Source organism: Jatropha curcas, chromosome 3 (genome assembly GCF_041381405.1).
Source record: "Jatropha curcas cultivar XTBG-Jc1 chromosome 3, XTBG_Jcur_1.0, whole genome shotgun sequence".
Classification (NCBI taxonomy): Eukaryota; Viridiplantae; Streptophyta; class Magnoliopsida; order Malpighiales; family Euphorbiaceae; genus Jatropha; species Jatropha curcas.
In genome coordinates, this window is record NC_143153.1 from 27,471,413 (window position 1) to 27,478,834 (window position 7,422).

At 32.4% G+C, this 7,422-nt stretch overlaps 1 long non-coding RNA gene across 1 annotated transcript; it reads right to left on the minus strand.

Annotated features, from left to right (window-relative positions):
- Positions 1–849: 849 nt before the first annotated feature.
- Positions 850–3,234, minus strand: LOC149497821 (uncharacterized). The gene is made up of 3 exons (XR_016319884.1): positions 2,755–3,234; positions 2,085–2,150; positions 850–1,183 (listed from the first exon to the last, which is right to left on the minus strand). It is a non-coding gene; the product is annotated as an uncharacterized LOC149497821 (long non-coding RNA).
- Between the last annotated feature and the right edge of the window lie 4,188 nt (positions 3,235–7,422).

The following is a 7,422-nucleotide window of genomic DNA, read 5'->3' on the forward strand; positions in this document are numbered from 1 at the left end:
TTCTCAAACAAATAAAAAAAATCTAAGGAATCCACATAAATGTTTAAATGTGTGTTTGGAATGGTAGAAAATACCCGAGAAAGGAAAATAATTCAGTAAAATAAATGAGGAAAGTTATTTTCCTCTGTTTGGATGATGTTAAGAAAATTGCGGAGGAAGGAGAATTTGTGGGAGATTTTCAATGTTTGTACAAAATTACAAAAAAAAATTCATTTTCCTATCTCCAACAATTAACTCCTCTGTCTTGTTTCCATGCCGCTGCAATTCTCCACAAATAGCAAATATAGAGGATGGAAATTGGAAAGAACCAAAATATTATTGTAGATGCTTTATATTAAAAAAATAAATATTATTTTTTTAGATGGTGATTGATGGTATTTAATTAAATTAAATAGTAATTAATTAAATATATTATTTTTATTTGTCAAGTAAACTTGTAACATTATACAAAATTTTAAGGTTAAAACTGCAATTATGCAACAGTAATATTTTCTTTCCTCTCTTTATTTTCCTTTCAATCTAAAGTGGAAAATATCAAAGGAAAGAAAATAAAACAATCTTCTTTTATTTTTCTTTGTTATTTTCCTTTCTTTCTTATTTTCCGTTCTCTCTTTTCCAAACAGCGAGTAAATTTTATGACTTCTTATTTTATTTTTACTCTAATATCAAAATATTAAACCTTAGTCAAAAATCAGACTTAAATATATATATATATGTCACGACCCGTTTCCGTGGGCCGGACCGGCACTAGGGCCTAGGTAAGCTTAAGGCCCCCGAGGCCCGTAGTAAGCCTAAATTATTCAATCTGTCTACATGATTCTCCTAATTCAACAAAACAGTAAGCCCATATGACTTGAGATATAAGTTTTATAAAATTTTCAAACATCTGGCCCAATATCAAATAATACATAAAATTTAACCAGGGCCTATTCACAATAACTCATAATCACAATAAGGGCTTACTAGTTTACCTACAGTTAATTACACAATAATTAATTTATAGCGTAGTGCTAACAATAAGGCCCAATTTAAATACACAACCCTATAACTGCGGAGTTCAATAATAATCTGATAAAAGAGTAACTTATACAACCAAAATTAAATAACAAAAATATAAAGTTTACATTTATAACTCTGCGGAGAAGATTGCAGAGCTTCAATCGAATCAGCTGCTTCCTAGTACCTGAGAGGTTTGGAGAGAAGGGGGTGAGTTTTGCAACTCAGTGAATAATAATAAATAATACACACCACATACAGGCAAGCAAAATGCACCCTAGTATACTGAATGAACACACAACAGTCACTCATATGTCATCATATCAGCACCCACAACAATATCACCTTCAAATAATCACATCACGTGGAAATTAGTCAGTGGAGTCACCGAACCCCCGATGAGTCGTCCTCCCACATGACTCATCCTCTCACATGTGCACCAGGGAGCCGATCCCCCATACTGGCCGACCGGTCTAATCCTCACTTGACCAGCCCTCTCATTGTTTTTACATTCTCTTTTTTTTTTTTTTTTTTTTTTTTTTTTATACCAACAGGAGGCAACCCGGTGGTCTCCATCCAATCTAGATCATCAAGCGCTCACAACAGGAGGCCACCCTGCGGGCTGCAATCAAATCTAGATTTTCAGGTGCGCAACAACAAGCGGCCATCCTGTGGTTTCAGAACAAACAGAATTATCAGGTGCACACGGGGGCGCCGATCTCCCATTTACCCGGCTAACAGAAACAGAATTAGGATCCATATAACAGAATCAGAATATAACAGAAATCAGAATCAGGATCCGTATAACAGAAACAGTCTCACAAACCCATGGTGACCCACTTCATCCTAATTCCACACAAACAAGGCACAGTATATGCACAGCACAAGTAATCAAACAATTCTTTCAACGTATTACACCAATTTCATCCAAATGCACAATTATATATAAGTATAATTATAATGATCGTAACTTAATATATATGATAAAATACTTGTAATATATTGTAAATATGTAAATAAAAACATAATGTTTATGAATAAATGTTATGCATATGCAGTGTTGATATGCATTATTTATTATTACTCACTGTGGTGGAGAACGAAGCTCTAGCGTTGATTCTATCCGGGAGGAGCACTAGATGGACCCGAGCGATCTAAGCAAAGTAAAAATGACATCGGAAAAAAAGAATAATATCAGATAAAATATTTATTCATCACACTACTATTCTTAACCTATTTAATTTCTATCAATAATTTACTCTCTATAATTAATTAAATTTCTATAATAAATTTTATTTGCTACCAAAATTCATTTTATTTTCTACCGAAATTTCGACAGCATCTCCCCTAAAAATTGGACTTTCCACCTGTTTAAAATATCAACAATTTTATCTAATAACTCCAAATCACACAGCCCATCCATCGGGCAATCAATCAATTCAATTTTCTCATCCTCCATCTGAATATCAATATCAACATTACCTTAAATTCTCAATTCCTCATTTCATTCCATTCATAATATTATTATCAAAATTCCTCAATAAATTATTTCATACTGAATTTAATTTTAACTAACTAAATAACGAAAATTGCTAACTAAATATTTTTATTAATCAATAAATTAATACTACTTAAATTAATTTCACTACATAAAATTAATTAACTACGCAAAATAACTAAAAATTAAATGAACTAAATTAATTAACTACAATAATAAAATTAATTCAAGTAACTAAAATTATTAAAATTAATTTTTACCCCAAAATATAATTTTTGTCGAATTTGCGCTAGATCGGGGATTCTTACGCGTGTTGGATCGAAGTATACACGCTGCGACTGTCAAGCGGTGGCCGGAGATGCACTGCAGCAGCAGCAGAGCTGCTGTGACGTCGGCGGATGCGTAATCTGTTGTGGCGGAGCAGCTGGCGACGCAACTTCAAGGGATACGTGACAGGCTCGCCGGCGCGATGGAGGTAGTGGACTGTCGACCTCGCTGGAATCGAACGGAGAGAGAGACAGCGACGGCGGAGCTACTGCAGCGTGGACCAGCAGCGAGGTGGCGCTACGTGGCTGAGCTCGTGCTGGTGGCTTGCGTTTCTGCTGGAGCTGTTGGGACGCGACACAGACACAATCGCAGAGAAGAAGAAAGGGAAAGAAAGAAAGGAAAGGAAAGAAGAAGAAGAAGAAGAAGAAGAAGAAGAAGAAGAAGAAGAAGAAAGGAGAGGAAGGCAGTGGTGCTGGGTGGGTGGTCGGGAGGCGCAAGACAGAGTGAGGGAGGGATATGAGCGTTGAAGATAAGAGGGGAGGAGATGTTTCTAGATGGTTTGGGCTGGTTTGGTTCGATTCAGGTTCGAATCAGCCCAAATCTTGGTTTTTGATCGATTCTAGATTTTTCCAATTGGTTTTTGGTTCGGTTTGTCACTGTACGAATTATTGATTTGCATTTAAATAATTAAATACATTTCCAGGCTGTCAGTTTATTAAATTTAATTGGAAAATATTTGAAAATAAAAATTCGGGTTGTTTCAATCTTCCCCCCTTATAAAAATTCGTCTTCGAATTTTAAAAGTAGCAAGAAACTAGGATGCAATAGTCGTTTACGATAACGGTGGTTGTACTTCTCACATAATGCTGCAACTACTAAAAGTTATTACATTCACATTCAGGAGAATACTTCTTATGAACAGCTAGATATCTACCTTATCACCATAGTTAATTTAAACTTGAGTTGTACTATATCCACAAGTCAAATCAAGTAAACCATTCATAACCCAAGGCACAGATTCAACACTAATATTCACCTTTACACGTAAGAATTTAAGCTCTTCATAACCTCTGCTTAAGTAAGGGATATTAATCTCATTAGCTATATATCATGTGTCCTGCATTGATGTATCGCCTCATTTTTCTCTCATTAGCTATTATAGGCAATGATCATCATTCCATAAGAAGCTCATACACAAATCAAGTATTTAATCTTACTGATACAAGAATCCTTATTATTATTATCAATTCTACCATTACCATTCAATCCTTTCCAATTAAAGAGAACAAATTCATGGCATTACTACAAGCTTATTTCAAACAAAATCATGACATTTCTCTAGCTAATTGCTATCAACTGATAGGAGATTTTGGCTTCTATCCCAAGCACATCACCTATTTATCAACTTAACAATTTTCCAACGAAAGATAGATATACAATCTCATTTCAAATCCTCAATTATGTTCTCTCTATATTCTTTACTCCAAACAAGGTTAATAGCTCATTGAATTCCTCAACATCTGAGTTTTAATGTACCAGTCCTCAAATGCACCTAACTAATTAAATATTCCCTTAAACCATTAGATATGTCGCAACTACCATTTATAACACAATTCTATTCATTCAATCATAATTGCTACCAATTGCTAAGGAATTCAGAGTAGGTTTACATTGATTCTACATTATGTATCAATAATTTTCACTCTAATCGGTACCTCAATAGTCCCATGAGCAATTTGAATTGATTAGTGATCTAATCGACACACATGAGTTGGCACTCCAATATAATCAAGATGTAGTCTTAAACCATCCTGTTATCACATCCAATAATCCTCTAGTTTATATCCTTAGTCTTCAAACACTAACATGTATTCTCTTCATTAATTTGTTAAAACTATCCCAAATTCACCTTTTCCTTCTTATACCAAGTTTCACTGTTCCATGCAAATAGTAAATTAAAACTCAGCTTGCTTACTAATGAATGAAAATACTCTAATTACCTTCATGTTCTACTAAGGACATAAATATAACTTCCCTTCTTTATCTAATAAAACAAGTAACTTGCAAAAGTTGCACTAATTAATAGAAATTCCTTATTTTAATTGCTTTACGTCAAGAAATTTAAATTTATTTACATTCGTTGTCATCTCAAGCTAAGTCCCGTGATCCTTTATCAACTATTATTCCAACTAGATGCTATCAAATTACAGTAGTCAAAATTCTCTTCTCTCTTTCTCTCCAATAGAAAGTCTATCTTTCTTTCTGAATATAAGTACTAAATTCTTTTGTCATCGGGATTACAATCCTCGAATCATTTATCTATTTGTTTAACATAAGACATTCAATAACTTCCTACCTTTGATCTCTTTTTAGATTTAAATTTACTATTTATGAACCACTAAATTCTCGAAACTCACCTCGCAAAGACCCGATTAACTCAACTCAAAAGTTTGGTTATAACATTATCAATTATTTATTTAATATCCTATTAGAATTATCATCAACAGTGATAATTATTTTAAACCTCAAAGCCATTTTTCCTACCTTCAATAGTATACATGTTCCATCATTCTATCGTTAATAATATTTTGCTCCTTTTTGTTTAACTACATAGTCTTAACTACTTATTCTAAAACATCTTTAAACTTTCTAAATTTTCATAAATCTTAAATTTATTTACAGCATAAAATTACTATTCATGATCATTTAAATTCTTAATATCCACCTTATCTCTATTTTCCATCTGATATAACAAGAAACTTTACAATTATACAATATTGTTCTCCTTCAAATTATATTCTAATTATCATTTTTCTAATATAATTATCACCCAATATTATAGCGTTCCAATCCCAAAACCACTAATTTTCTTTATTATCCTTTACTTCCATTTTATTATACTAGCTCCGCAAACTTAGTTTGGTTTATTAAATATCCTACATGTACTAGGGTCACTAAATACTGCCTAATACACTCACTACATACTCAACTTTCACCATATTACTTCCTACATTATACTAACTATCCCTTAATTATATACACCACCTTTGTAATTCTATAGACAATTCAACACAATTACCCAACTTATCACTAAATACTCCATATTACTGCCTAATACTAACTACATACTCAACTTTTTTTTTTTTACACTCAGTGAAATTCCCAAAAATAAAAAAAATCTTTGTCTTAGATCCTTTGATGTATCATTATTCCTATTTGCATCAAATCTTATAACAATTATTCTTAATTTGTCAAACCTCTAAATACTAATTATCCTCATTTAAATCACACTAATTCATACTCTTCACGTTTCTGTAATTGATTCTTTTCTTAATATCCATACAATAATAGGACTAGATCCATCCTTACTTATCTAATTCATTAGTATAACATCAATTCAATAATTGGACAATTATCTTTCCATGTCCAATGTCATTCATCAATACTTAATCATCATAGCCCACTATTTACATAACATAATTACTTTAATTCCCTCATAGAGTCGTTAACTCCTTAGATCATAGTATCTCCCATTAAACAAAAATCATTGTTTGTAATTCACATATCATCGAGTATGCAACAATTATTTTAAACATCAAAAGACTAAATACCATTAGATTTAATTCTTACTTATACCATATTAAACCATAAGATGTCACGATCCACACAATATCCACCACTAAATACATAAAGATTAGAGTAATTTATCTTTCACTAAGAATCACAATTTACTTTTCTTATAACCACAATAATTTATATTATTCCTTATATTCACACACCTAAAAAAGAATAGTTGATGACTACAACAATACACTCTACTCTACCAAGCAGTGATTACTCATAAATAAAACTCACTTCATACAATAATTCCACCAATATTATTCTTTATGAAAAATACTCATCACCAATTATTATACCAAATCGCACCAAATCCTTCAACATTCAGACCTTATAAAAATCATGTATATCCATTCCATCCAGAAAATATTTATCTCAATAAATATAAGAAATTCCACTAACCAACATCATGTAAATTTCATCAAATTCATATACTCATTCAATACTCTAAATAAATAGATTCTAATGTCCTCGAATACGAATCATTTAGTTCTCTTATTAAATAATTAGCAACTCATTCTCAATTCCGCAGGCACACATCTAAACACATTCATGCATTCTTATATATGTATTCCACATTTAACACGTATTAAATAAAAATAGCACACTTTCATCAACTAACCTCAACTTATTAATCCTATATAACTTATCTTCTTACATACTTAAATTATATATGAATATTATTTATTCCATAAAAGGGTTTTTTTGTTTAAACCATCCCCTTAGCATCAGTAACTAAATCACATCTCTAAAGAACAAGGATACAAAATTTACTTATTAAACAACTTGACTCTAATCTGGTTGCGAACAACGCTGAAGAGGAAAGCAAGGAAGACTATGTCAAGACATGACAGGAATTACTCCGCAGTTACATCTAGACTTATGAACTTTTGCTCTGATACCACCTTTGTCACGACCCGTTTCCGTGGGCCGGACCGGCACTAGGGCCTAGGTAAGCTTAAGGCCCCCGAGGCCCGTAGTAAGCCTAAATTATTCAATCTGTCTACATGATTCTCCTAATTCAACAAAACAGTAAGCCCATA